The sequence below is a fragment of the Brachycentrus maculatus genome, unplaced genomic scaffold, assembly GCF_059751285.1.
Source record: "Brachycentrus maculatus isolate JH-2025_06_01 unplaced genomic scaffold, ASM5975128v1 h1tg000202l, whole genome shotgun sequence".
NCBI classification, from domain to species: Eukaryota; Metazoa; Arthropoda; class Insecta; order Trichoptera; family Brachycentridae; genus Brachycentrus; species Brachycentrus maculatus.
Window position 1 is genome coordinate 193,282 of NW_028280953.1, and position 14,770 is coordinate 208,051.

At 27.9% G+C, this 14,770-nt stretch overlaps 1 long non-coding RNA gene across 1 annotated transcript in view; it reads right to left on the minus strand.

The window, feature by feature from the left end:
• Nucleotides 1-12,897, minus strand: part of LOC148307258 (uncharacterized) — a 92,231-nt gene extending 79,334 nt beyond the window's left edge. The window contains exon 1 of the long non-coding RNA XR_015837871.1: nucleotides 12,843-12,897. This is a non-coding gene — a long non-coding RNA (uncharacterized LOC148307258). The remainder of the gene's footprint in view (nucleotides 1-12,842) is intronic.
• Nucleotides 12,898-14,770: the final 1,873 nt, after the last annotated feature.

The following is a 14,770-nucleotide window of genomic DNA, read 5'->3' on the forward strand; positions in this document are numbered from 1 at the left end:
AGACTTCCATATTCTTCTTCATCTTTGATGAGATGTCAAAAAATAATATGAAAATAACTCCTGTAATTTGAGATAATCCAGATTTTGTGAACAAGTATTTGGACACACTCAAAATGTTGTAAATAAATTATCTGGTCAAATTATAAGCTTAATAATAAACATGAAAATGATATTTTCTGGCGTTTCTCATGTGTGTGATTATAATCCAGGATTCGGATCTCACATACTAATATAAGAGTTTCTGCTTAGTAAAAAGCTTCGTTACATCTCACCAATAGATGTCTCTAGTGAAGTTCTAGTGATTCAAGAACAAGTTCTAGGTTTCTAAATTGGTTCATATATATAGAACTTCCAAGAATTTGAGTAGTGTGGTTGTCAATAATGGGTAGAATTGGTGAATGTTACACGTGTGTAAAGTGATCACTTAAACCAGCCTATGACGGTCGTCAGCCCCGTAAATGCCCAAACTTCCATATTCTTCTTCATCTTTGATGAGATGTCAAAAAATAATACTAAAAATAAATATCAATCCACTTATCAAACTTTTTACTGTGCAACGGATCTTTTTAGGTAAAACCTGAAGGTTTTTTCTCCACTTGAAAAATATTTAGGATATTAAATAAAATAATTAAACAAAACCTTTCCTTCAAAATACAAAAACAACACTATCTGCCCTGTAGCGGGTAAATATTAAGTTAAAAATATGCCGCTTTTGCTGGGATATAGTACATTTTCTGGGCATTCCAAAAACACGCACAGCTGAAAATTGACGATTTTTTATATATGACGTTCTTGAAAGGAGTGAGCGATATGTTACATAGTTTTTAAAGTGGTCACATTGACCAGCAAAATACAAGTTGCAAGCCTTCTTAATAACCAAAATCCAATATTACCCATCTAAACAGACTCTTAGTATGCATTCGAATGGTGATATAAGAAAATTAGGCAAGGTTGAGATAAGCACTATCGATAAAATTAATTGATAATAAAACCCTTATCCGCACCCCAATGGTGCATAGGGCACTGCGTCATATAAACGCAGTGTTATCTTGATCGTTTACACATGAAGAAAAGGTGATCAGCCCTCCGCTTCAGGTACCAGTCCAGGGTAATATGGAATAAATATTACAGTGCAAAAATCACTCATATTTATTTTACCCCCCCCTGGGAATCGAACCCGGATCCTCCAGAACGGTAGCCGAGCGTGCTGACCATTACACTACGGAGGCAGACAAATTAATTAAGGTAATATTAAGTATTGAGATGGGTTGGACATGTGAATCAAATGGGTGTAAAAAGAAGGGTAAAACAAATTTATTATAGTTCGTAATAGAAGTTCATAATAGAAGCAGATAAAGAACAAGTATTTGAACACAAAAAAATGTTGTAAATGCGATATGAGTGATCTTCAAGTAATGTTTTATCAAAAATGGTCCAAAATTAAAATATAATATTTCTTGTGATTCTTAATATTTATAATGATTTTTTTTACTATTTAATTTTACTAATTATTTTTGACTATTTACGTCCGCCTCCGTAGTGTAATGGTCAGCACGCTCGGCTACCGTTCTGGAGGTCCCGGGCTCGATTCCCAAGGGGGGTAAAATAAGCGATTTTTTCACAGTTATATTTATTGAATATTACCATGGACTGGTACCTGAAGCGATGGGCTGATCACCTTTCCTTCATGTGTAAACGATCAAGATAACACTGCGTTTATATGACACAGTGCCCTATGCACCATTGGGGTGCAGATAAGGGTTTTAAAAAAAAAATGAATTTAAATTTATGACATTTTCATTGACAATTGAATTAAAATTCCTCATATTTTTTAATTCGAAGAGACGAAATTAAAAATTCATCTAAGCATCCTTGAGCGAACTGCTAAAGCGAATTTTTATCTTGATGGAACGACTTAAATGGTTCTATTTTAGAGACCGAGAGAGATCCTTGATTAAAATGTAATCAAATGTTGCTAATGAATGTAAATGAAAGGACACTTTGTAATTCAATTCTTCTATACAAGGTATTTCAAAAAGATGCCATTTTATTCGATTTATTTATCCACAAAAGTAGCTGTAATGTATATCTTTATATATAAAAATAAAAATGCAAAATATGTATCCCAAAGATATAAAATTAATTTATAAATGACCAAATACACCAACAAAATTATACATACTCAGGAATAAATAATTTCTTTATTTGGTACATTAAAAGCATTGATAACTTTGTGGTATGGTAATAAAACACTCCCACTACCATCCATTGTTTACTTTGTGTAATGCCACTTTTGAAAGAAAAGAAAGAAACAATTGTCACAAATTTATATTTCTTCATCTCCGTCTTCTTCTTCTTTTTCTTATTTCAGGACTATGACCTGTCGCTCTCCGGTCTGCTCCTGGGAGGTAGAAGACCAGCTATCTCTCCATCGTTTAGGTGGTCTTCCTGGGGGTCTGATCCCGCTTATGCTGCTGTCCGCTGCTATCCTCACCACTCGATCCGAACTCGCTCTTCCCACATGATTTCTCCAGAAACGTCTTCTTTCTCTTCCCCATCGCACAACATCTTCAACATCGCAGATTTTTCTTAGTTCAGGGTTTCTCATTCTGTCGCGAAGTGTTAGCCCTCTAATGGGTCGTAGAGTCTTCATTTCGGATGTCCTAAGAAAGCTTTTTGCTCTCGCGGTGTCGGCTCTTGTTTCTGTGCCGTATGTTCAGATTATATGCGGTCCTTATGTAGCATAATGATATTGAACGTATAATGATCACTGAATAATGAATGAACGTATAGTGATAATGTCAGCCTCCATGGTGTAATGGTCAGCGTGTTTAGCCACCGTGCTGGAGGTCCCGGGTTCGATTCCCAGGGGGGGTAAAAATAAATATTAGTGATTTTACACTGTAATATTTATATAATATTACCCTGGACTGGTCGCTGAAGCGCAAGAGTGATCACCTTGCCTTCATGTATGTAATGATCAACATAACACTGCGTCAATTCGATGGAGTGCCCTATGCACCATTGGGTGCGGATGAGGGATATAATTATGTCAAGATCGGTCTAACGCAGGTCTAATAGATACTTAATAATAAACAATTAAGTAGACTGTAAAAATCAGTGTTTGATTTTAACATTTAATAAATGAAAAAAAAAACAATTAATTATTATTTTTATTTTAATTTTAAATTATGTTCGCCTCCGTAGTGTAATGGTCAGCACGCTCGGCTACCGTTCTGGAGGTCCCGGGTTCGATTCCCAGGGGGGGTCAAATAAATATTAGTGATTTTTTCACTGTAATATTTATTCAATATTACCCTGGAATGGTACCTGAAGCGGAGGGCTGATCACCTTTCCTTCATGTGTAAACGATCAATTTAACACAGCGTTTATATAAAGCAGTGCCTTATGCACCATTGGGGTGCGGATAAGGGTTTTATTATTTTTATTATTAATTTTAAATTCATTCAGAGATATCTTATTTTGATATTTGTAATATTTGTATTGTGTGCCTTAATATTCGTATTTTTGAGTCTGAATAACGTTTAACATCATCCTTACCTTCTCATTAAAAGTAACGTATTAAGTTAAATTTCTCGTAAAAATACAAAAAGCTCCGAAAGTTAAAAGGGATTATTATTGGAAAAAAATATTCTTGAATTATACAGGTCCATAAAAGAAACCGGAATCCTCCCCTACATGAAATAAACATAAGTATCTCGATTCACCGGACGGCTGATTCCTTCATGTGTTAACTATCAAGATAACACTGCGTTTGTATGATGCAGTGCCCTATGCACCATTGGGGTGCGGATAAGGGTTTGAATGAATGAAGTAACTTAACATCATGCCGCTTCACTACAGAGGTAGGTAGAGAGAATAGAACGCTTCGCCATCGAACACATTCACGCATTTCCACATACATACCGACTCTTGACCTTAGTATTCAAGTATTTGATATTTGGAACTATGGATACTGTCGAAACTAGTCGTTTTTCCATTAAAAATCTCAAAAGTAGTATTATACAAGTGATTAAGTTTTATAATTTATATTTGAAGCAATTCACCAATACCTTCCCTAAACTCCCTTTTTCCTTTGCACTCCTTATTATCATGTTTTGTAATTAACGTTTTTTTATATGTCAATTTGTAATTTGTTTTTTTTTTAATGTTCAAGTACTATCTACCCTCTGATTGCAAACAGCTATTTATGGTATCAAACGTTTTGATCAATATCACTAGTCTGTTTTTGGATGGTTGGAAGATATTGCTTTTTAGCAATAAGTCCGCCAATGTACTTATTAATTTTCTGTACATGAAGTTTAAATAAATAAATTAACCATAGATACTGTCAAAACTAGTCGTGTTTACATTAAAAATCTCAAAAGTGGTCTTATACAAGTGATTTAATTTTATAATTTATATTTGAAGCAATAATATTGTGATTTTCCATTTTACAATTAAAATATAACTTTGTTTTAAAATCACTATAAACATTTTATCATGATTTTTTTTAAAGAGAAATCTCTGTGTTTTTATAATTTAAACAAATGGTTCAATTTCATACTATTTCTGTGATCCTAAGCGGCTAATTATTTGAAATAGGTATAAAATTGTGGTAGAGTGGGTTCGAACCAAAAAAACTCTGACTTAAGAGTCCGCGACACTAACCACAGGACCACAAACCGACACATACTTAATAATTATGTCTACCGGTTTGAAATAATAATTAATAATAATCGGTTAGCTTTGAAACCGGTAGACATTATAATTAAGTCACAATAAAATATTTATAGTGATTTTGAAACAAAGTTTGATTTAGTTTTATGTTTAATGGAATGGTGAACGTCACACAAGTTATGTTTAACGGGTCGTAAGCCCTGTAAGTGCTTAAGATATCTTTATTTCGTTGCCATATGTCGCTCACTCCTTTCAAGAACGTCATAAATCAAAAATCGTCAATTTTCAGTTGTGCATGTTTTCGGAATGCCCAGAAAATGTACTATATCCCAGCAAAAGAGGTACATTTTAAACTTAATATTTATCCCCTACAGGACAGAAAGTTTCGTTTTTGCATTTTGAAGGAAAGGTATTGTTTATTTTTTTTTAATATATTGAATATTTTTCGAATGGAGAAAAAACCTAAACCCGGTTTACCTAAAAAGATCTGTTGCAAATAAAAAATTCAATAACTGGCTTGATATTTACTTTTAAAACATTGTTTAATATTTTTTGACTTTAAAAACGATCTCCCGAAAAATCTAGTTTTTGATTTATGACGTTCTTGAAAGAAGTGAGCGATGTGTGTCTATAAAATACATCTAAAATATAAAATATTACTTTAGTATTTGCATAATCCTCGCTTATTGTATTTGGGGATTTGCATACATGTTTAATCAATTTGGTTAACCTTTTTGTAGCTGCCAATATAATGAGAGGAGACCTTTTTATGTAATACGATTACTTTTTTCCGTATTGTAATACGTTTAGAATTGAAGCATCTTTCAGATTTTTTGTTGTTGAGAAATCTGGCAAAACCATTGAAAAATTCCAAGTTTTTTTGTGATTTTGATCGATTAACCATTAGAGAAGCAATATGTTGATTTTGGTATAATAATAATAATAAAACCCTTATCCGCACCCCAATGGTGCATAGGGCACTGTGTTATAAACGCAGTGTTATCATGATCGTTTTACACATTAAGGAAAGGTGATCAGCCCTCCACTTCAGGTACCAGTCCAGTGCAATATTGAATAAATATTACAGTGAAAAAATCACTTATATTTTATTATACCCCCCTGGGAATCGAACTCGGGACCTCCAGAACGGTAGCCGAGCATGCTGACCATTACACTACGGAAGCGGACAAGATATGCCATATTTTCTAAACTAACCTTATACTAAAAAGTAAAAACAATTCTCCAACTATTTTAGGATGAAAATGACTTAAATAAAAATAAAAGTTTTTCGTCTTCGAGATGTAAATATGACTTAACAGCTGTCTAGTTCACAAATGTCGAATATGATTGACGAACGGCGCCATTTTATAAATAAAAACATTCCGCTTCAGGTACCAGTCCATGGTAATATTGAATAAATATTGCAGTGAAAAAATCACTTATATTTATTTTTACCCCCCTTGGGAATCGAACCCGGGACCTCCAGAACGGTAGCCGAGCGTGCTGACCATTACGCTACGGAGGCGGACAAAATGATTTTGACAAAATGATATGATTTTGGTATACTTTAGCAAAAGAGCAATCGTCGATATGCCGACGATGACGCTAGTATTACTTACATTTTTTATTAACATGAATTGCTTAAAATTGTCACATTTATTTAAATCACAATTTTAAACATATTTAAAACAATTTTTGGCAGAGACTCACCAAGCCACCTTGTGTGTCTTGTCAGTGGAGTTTTTTTTTTTAATTTTTTTTAGTTTTTTTACGATTTTAACCTAATATACACACAAAAAAGAGAGAAAACTTAAGAATATAAACATTAGTTAAAAATATTTACAGAAAAACATAATTCATTTTGTTTTAAGTGAAAAATAGAAATGTGGTACGTTTTCATTTGTATAAAATCTATTCTTTTCGCTTTTAATGTCTTGTTTTATTTGAAACCGACTATGAAAAAAAAAACAGATTTAAAAAAATATAGCATCCGTTAAAAAAAATCGAGACAGTAAACTGTTCTGTTTTTAACTACTGGTGGAAGAGCATCCTATGTTATCGGTTCCACAACAGCAAAGGCAAGATTGCCAAATTTGTGAGCTGGTAAGATCACTTTACACATGGCAGTTGTTATTGCCAAACGATGCGTGAGACGTCTATTAACCAATGTGTCTGGAATGCATAGCTCTTTTAGATACTACTAACATTTTGAGTTTCTGCTTTATAAAAAAGTTTCTATCATCTCACCATAGATATCTCTAGTGAAATTCTAGTAAAATTCAAACACTTTGTTTCGAATTTGATCAATATATTTAGAACTATTGATCAAATATTGAACAATTTGAGTAGTGTGGTTGTCAATCATTGGTAGAATTGATGAATGTTACACGTGTATAACGTGATAACTTAAACCAGCCTATGACGGTCGTAATTTCTGTAAATGCCCCGACTTCCATATTCTTCTTCCTCTGTGTTGAGATGTCAAAAAAATATATAGACGTTTTATACTGTACCCTTACGGAAAAGCGTAACCAGTGCAGAAAGTATAGTGCAAATACTTGGACTTTATAAAATTACAAAGTTGTTTAACTTTATAAACTTGTATGGTTGTTTGCCAAAAATGCATGTAACGAATGTTGGCATCAAAAGATTCAATTCTTGATCCAGATTGAGGCAAAAGACAAAAAAAACTAGAACAAAGAGGGATTTTTCTCGTTCTAACTTATTTCTTAAAAATACATTTTACGTGATGTGATTTGAGATTTACATAAGTATTATTTAATGTGCCGCATATATTAAGGTTTACGAATAAAAAGTAAAATTTGATATCGGAGAATAAAATTTAAATGATTTTCGTAGGCGTACAAATAACGAAATTTTATATATTTTATATCTACACATTTTTGGCAAAAATATGTGAAATAATAATGTTTGATCATAAATGTTATATTGAAAAGAAAGTTAACGTGCTTTTGACTGCATGTGTTTACCTGAAAACTAATGGATTTAAAAAATTTCACATTTTTTAAAATGTTTTTTTCAGATACTTTGTTGAACATTAAAACAAACTTCTTGAAATAAAATGAAATCTTTGTTTTCAATTAAAAAAATTGGTAGGTACTTTTTTCCAACCGGTCACGAAAGGAACCTTACTTACTTATTAAGTGAAGTATATTACATATCGTAACAATTAATTAGACTGTATATATTACTAAAATACGAAATGAAAGCTGATAAAGCGCAAAAAAAGACTTCTTCGAAAACATTAAGATCTGGTTGAGGGCCAAAAGTAGAATATTTAAAAGTAAGTATGGAATATTTAAAAAAAAAACGTAATGTGCAATCCAAAATGCAACATTTTAGACCCTTTTGTCTTTGATATGATTTTTTTTATACATCAACGGGCCCACTCTTCTATACATAAAATAATTTGTTTTTGAAATGTACAGTTCGTAAACAATAAAACACCGGCAACCATCATTTTTCCAAACGCATTACAAATACCTTAGACCACTCTCATCAGAATGAGCATAATTCATTCTTTGCATTTTTAAAACAGTTTAAGTAATTTGAACCTAAAAATACATACTTTTCTTATAAACTTAATGCAACATTTATATGTCAAAATAAACTGTAAACCTAGTAGACTACAATAGTTTTGAAACCCTGTATTGTTTGATGAAAAATTATTTATTTAAAACATTGAAACGCAAACCTTTAAATATCTCAAAACAAAGAAAACATGACATAACTTTATATTATTATTATTTTTTATTTTTATTATTTATTATTTGGAGACAATCAAAAAGTTGTCATACTCTGTTTACTCTCCACCAATAACCTAGTTATGTTATGGGTGGGGGGTGAACGGTGCATGACAATTTTTTTTTCTGTATATATAATGTATATGTATATGTATGTATATGTGTATATGTAGGTATATATATATATATATATATATATATATATATATATATATATATATATATATATATATATATATATATATATATATATATATATGTAATAAAATAACTAGGTACTTACCTATACATTTTATTAAGTACTTACAAATAGTACCTACATAAAACAGTTCTACCACCAGATGTCGCATGCGTCGCACAGAATTAAACAAAAGAGATCCGATAGAAAAAAATATAATATTATTAACTGTCAGAGTCAGATAGATATAAAAATTATTGTAAAGATTAATTGAGAATGAACTTTTATTGTCGTTTCTTTAATTACAAAGCAACACATTGTTTATTTTATTATTATACACCCACTTTACATATAATTTACACCCAATTTATAAAGAAAAATATTACCACGTTATAAAACGACAATTTTGTTAATTGGAAATGGATTATGAAACATTAGATGTATTAAAACAATTACTACAATATGTTCGGAGTGAGAGAGAAAAATTAGAAGATGATCAAAGAAAACGATTAGAAGATAATCAAAGAAGACGTGGAAATCTAAGAACTAGTGATAAAATTAAATATAAAAGTCCATGTAAGATTTGTGAAAATTTAAATAAGGGAACTCGATATCACCCTGAAGCAACGTGCTGGTTTAAAACAAAGGAGGATGATAAAATTAATAATAAAAATGAAGATTTACAAATTACACAGAAACAGTGCTTGAAGAATGAAAATAAAAATAATGTGGAAAAAATTTCTACAAAATATAAAATAAAATATACTCCAGGAAAGAAGAATTTCGAAGCAGATTGTATGAGCAGGAATCCAGTATTAGAATCGAAGGAAAATGCAAATGAACAATTAAAAGTTGTAAATTTGGTTAAATTAGAAGATATTTTAAAAGATCAGAATAAAAATGAAGACAAACAAATAACACAGAAACAGTGCTTGAAGAATGAAAATAAAAATAAAGTAGAAAAAAATACTACAAAATATAAAATAAAATATACTATAAATATAAATAGAAAATAAGAATTTAGAAACAGATTGTCTAAAAAGGAATCCAGTATTAGAATCGAAGGAAAATGCAGATGAACAATTAAAAGTTGTTAATTTGGTTCAATTAGAATATATTTTCAAAGATCAGAATAAAAATGAAGACATACAAATAACACAGAAACAGTGCTTGAAGAATGAAAATAAAAATAAAGTAGAAAAAAATACTACAAAATATAAAACAAAATATACTCCAGGAAAGAAGAATTTAGAAGTAGATTGTCTAAGCAGGAATCCAGTTTTAGAATCGAATGAAAATGCAGATGAACAATTAAAAGTTGTACATTTGGTTATATTAGAAGATACTTTAAGAGATCTGAATAAAAATGAAGGAATTCAAAAGAAAAAAACAAATGGATTGAAAAAAACTGTGTCTACTTTAAAAGGGTCAAGAAAAAAAAGAAAGAAAAAAAAGAACGGAAAAAAGAAAAAAAACACGAAAGAAAAAATAGAAAGAAAAAAGAAAAAAAAGAAGGAAAAAAAGAAAGAAAAAGAAAACGAAAAAAAAAAACTTTATCACATCACTAAACTTATACCAGTTTCTTCACTACAAGGAGATGATCCGGAGAAGGAGGAGTGAAAATTTTACTTTGAATTTTCTTCTCCAAGGGGGGAGATGTAATAAAATAACTAGGTACCTACCTATACATTTTATTAAGTACTTACAAATAGTACCTACATAAAACAGTTCTACCACCAGATGTCGCATGCGTCGCACAGAATTAAACAAAAGAGATCCGATAGAAAAAAATATAATATTATTAACTGTCAGAATCAGATAGATATAAAAATTATTGCAAATATTAATTGAGAATAAACTTTTATTGTCGTTTCTTTAATTACAAAGCAACACATTGTTTATTTTATTATTATACACCCACTTTACATATAATTTAATCACATAATTATACACCCAATTTATAAAGAAAAATATTACCACGTTATATATATATATATATATATATATAAATATATATATATATATATATATATATATATATATATATATATATATATATATATATATATATGTATATATATATATATATATATTTATATATATATATATATATATATATATATATATATATATATATATATATGTATATATATATATATATATATATATATATATATATATATATATATATATGTATATATGTAAATATATATATATATATATATATATACATATATATATATATATATATATATATATATATGTATATATGTAAATATATATATATATATATATATATATATATATATATATATATATATATATATATATATATATATATATATATATATATATATATATATATATATATATGTGTATGTATGCGTATGTATATGTATGTATGTATATTTATAAATATATTTTTAACTTCATACCTAGAAAAAAAAATCCTTTAACCACCCTTATTAATTCCTCTCCTTTCCTTCTCCTTCCTGCTTAATCTATTGTTTTTATATAATACCCTTTTTTTGTTAAATCTCTGAATGTTTTTAAATAGTTTTTATAACATAAATGTGGAATTGTTTAATTGTCTTTTTTTTAACGTAACTATTTTTTGTTAATGTAATGAATGTAATGAATCGAAAAAAAGAAGGAAAAAAAGAAAGAAAAAGAAAACGAAAAAAAAAAACTTTATCACATCACTAAACTTATACCAGTTTCTTCACTACAAGGAGATGATCCGGAGAAGGAGGAGTGAAAATTTTACTTTGAATTTTCTTCTCCAAGGGGGGAGATGTAATAAAATAACTAGGTACCTACCTATACATTTTATTAAGTACTTACAAATAGTACCTACATAAAACAGTTCTACCACCAGATGTCGCATGCGTCGCACAGAATTAAACAAAAGAGATCCGATAGAAAAAAATATAATATTATTAACTGTCAGAATCAGATAGATATAAAAATTATTGCAAATATTAATTGAGAATAAACTTTTATTGTCGTTTCTTTAATTACAAAGCAACACATTGTTTATTTTATTATTATACACCCACTTTACATATAATTTAATCACATAATTATACACCCAATTTATAAAGAAAAATATTACCACGTTATATATATATATATATATATATAATATATATATATATATATATATATATATATATATATATATATATATATATATATATATATATATATATATATATATATATATATATATATATATATATATGTATATATATATATATATATTTATATATATATATATATATATATATATATATATATATATATATATATATATATATATATATATATATATATATATATATATATATATATATATATATATATGTATATATGTAAATATATATATATATATATATATATACATATATATATATATATATATATATATATATATATGTATATATGTAAATATATATATATATATATATATATATATATATATATATATATATATATATATATATATATATATATATATATATATATATATATATATGTGTATGTATGCGTATGTATATGTATGTATGTATATTTATAAATATATTTTTAACTTCATACCTAGAAAAAAAAATCCTTTAACCACCCTTATTAATTCCTCTCCTTTCCTTCTCCTTCCTGCTTAATCTATTGTTTTTATATAATACCCTTTTTTTGTTAAATCTCTGAATGTTTTTAAATAGTTTTTATAACATAAATGTGGAATTGTTTAATTGTCTTTTTTTTAACGTAACTATTTTTTGTTAATGTAATGAATCGTTTATTATTGTTAATGTAACTATTGTTTATTATATCATTTTTTATATGTAAGCTGTACAATTCCCGAATAAATAAATAAAAATAAAAAATGTTGACATAACTTTCGTAATTATGGGCATTGTTTTAGCGTATATATATATTTTTTACGATACTGAGTTGTAATTTCATAAATATGTTTTTCGTACATGTCTGTCTCGAAGTTTTTCGATTTATTTTCAATATCAATATATATACAATATTTACAAAAAAAAACAAATATATTTGGTATTACATCAAAATAAAAACATATTTATTGTGTGTTATCCGACAAAAATAATGTTATTTTTATGAAGTCAAGTATTTAATTTTTTATAACTTGATATATAATCTACAAAACTATAAGTTATGAGCGATTTATATAACATATGTATTTGCATACTTACAGTTGACTTGATTGCGGAGAGAATTTTCTTTTTTACATCACGTTTTTATCTGAAAATAATAAACAAAATGTTATTTTGATTGTTAATGACGTGTGATTAGTCCAACCATCCTTGTTTACATTTTGACCGATTTGAAAAAAATAATAATGTATCCGCTTTCCACGTAAAAAAAAAATTCTTTTTTTGTATGTATTTTCACAAATCACGTTTTTTTCAGTTTACATATTTTTTACCAATTTGATCATTTTATTTATCTACGTTTACGATAATTTCGACATATTTATTTTATTTTAACATTATTACAATCAATATTCATATATTAAGGTTATTATCTTTATAATAGTTTTGTTTATATCAAATCACCTTGTTTGTCATTTAGCCAAACCAATATATCGTTCACATTAATATATCATTCCATACATTTTTAATTAGTTGACGATGGAGGTTAGAGGTGAAAATAAAATATTGAAAAAAGGCAAAATAAAGGAATGGGTAAATGATCAAGAGTTAATTCTTTGAAATTGTAAAAAAGTCTATATTTTTAATTTTTTGTGTGTATTTTAGGGTAAAATTTTATAAAACAATAAAAAATGTTTGTAAAAAGAATTGCATAAAAATCGCATAGAAATTGCAAAAAATCTGCAATTTAAAAAAAATTATTATAATTATTATAATTAAAATGTAACTTTGGACAAAAATCACTATTAAAACTTTTAAAACAAAGTTACGTTTTAATGATAAAATGGAAAAAAGCAAATTTAGTGCTTCAAATATAAATTAAACCCATAATTATTATTTTAGATAAATGTATACAGCTAATGTAAATAAAATAAAAAAAGAGTTATATTGTATAAAAATAAATAATTCTAGATTTTACTAGTAGAGTTCCTTAAATATTTGTATTAGAATATTGAACGTATTGTCTTTTTCCCAGATGAATTGCTTCAATTCAATACAAAATATGGCATAAATATCTATTAGCTCGTCTCATATGTATACCTGAAAATCTGATAAACTAGGAACAAAAGCCTTCGTCTCTGAAAAGCGATTTTATACAAACAATGAATTAATGGAATCGACTTAATATAATTTACGGTAATTTTAAAATTTCAAGATTCGAGCATAATGGTTATGCTTAAGTTTATCATAAAACATCAAACAAACGTTTGAGTGTAGTTATTATATTGAATAATACATATCGCTCACTCCTTTCAAGAGCGTCATAAATAAAAAAAAATGTCAATTTTCAGTTGTGTATGTTTTCGGAATGCCCAAAAAATGTACTATATCCCAGCAAAAGAGGCATATTTTCAACTTAATATTTACCCCCTACAAGGCAGAAAATGTTGTTTTGCATTTTGAAGAAAAGGTGTTGTTTAATTATTTTTTTTTTAAATACTAAATATTTTCCAAATGGAGAAAAACCTTCAGGTTTTACCTAAAAAGACCTGTTGCACAGTAAAAGCTCAATAAGTGGCTTGATATTTATTTTTTATACATTGTGTTATAATTTTAAATTTTAAAAACGTTCTCCTGAAAAATCGAGTTTTTTGATTTATGACGTTCTTGAAAGGAGTGAGCGATATACAGAATATAATCAGTGGACGTCTTGAAAGTCCAGTTTTGACTTCCGAAACAAGAATTTATTCTCTTTTTGAGAGAAACAAAATGAAGCTACAATAAGGTATTTTATAAAATAATCTTTGTAAATTAAAGTGCAACATATTTGTAACATGTTTAATCTCTTCTTGTCTTTTTATTCATATTTAATTAAACAATCCGTCTCCGTAGTGTAATGGTCAGCACGCTCGGCTACCGTTCTGGAGGTCCCGAGTTCGATTCCCAAGGGGGGTAAAATAAATATAAGTGATTTTTTCACTGTAATATTTATTCAAAATTACCATGGACTGGTACCTGAAACGGAGGAC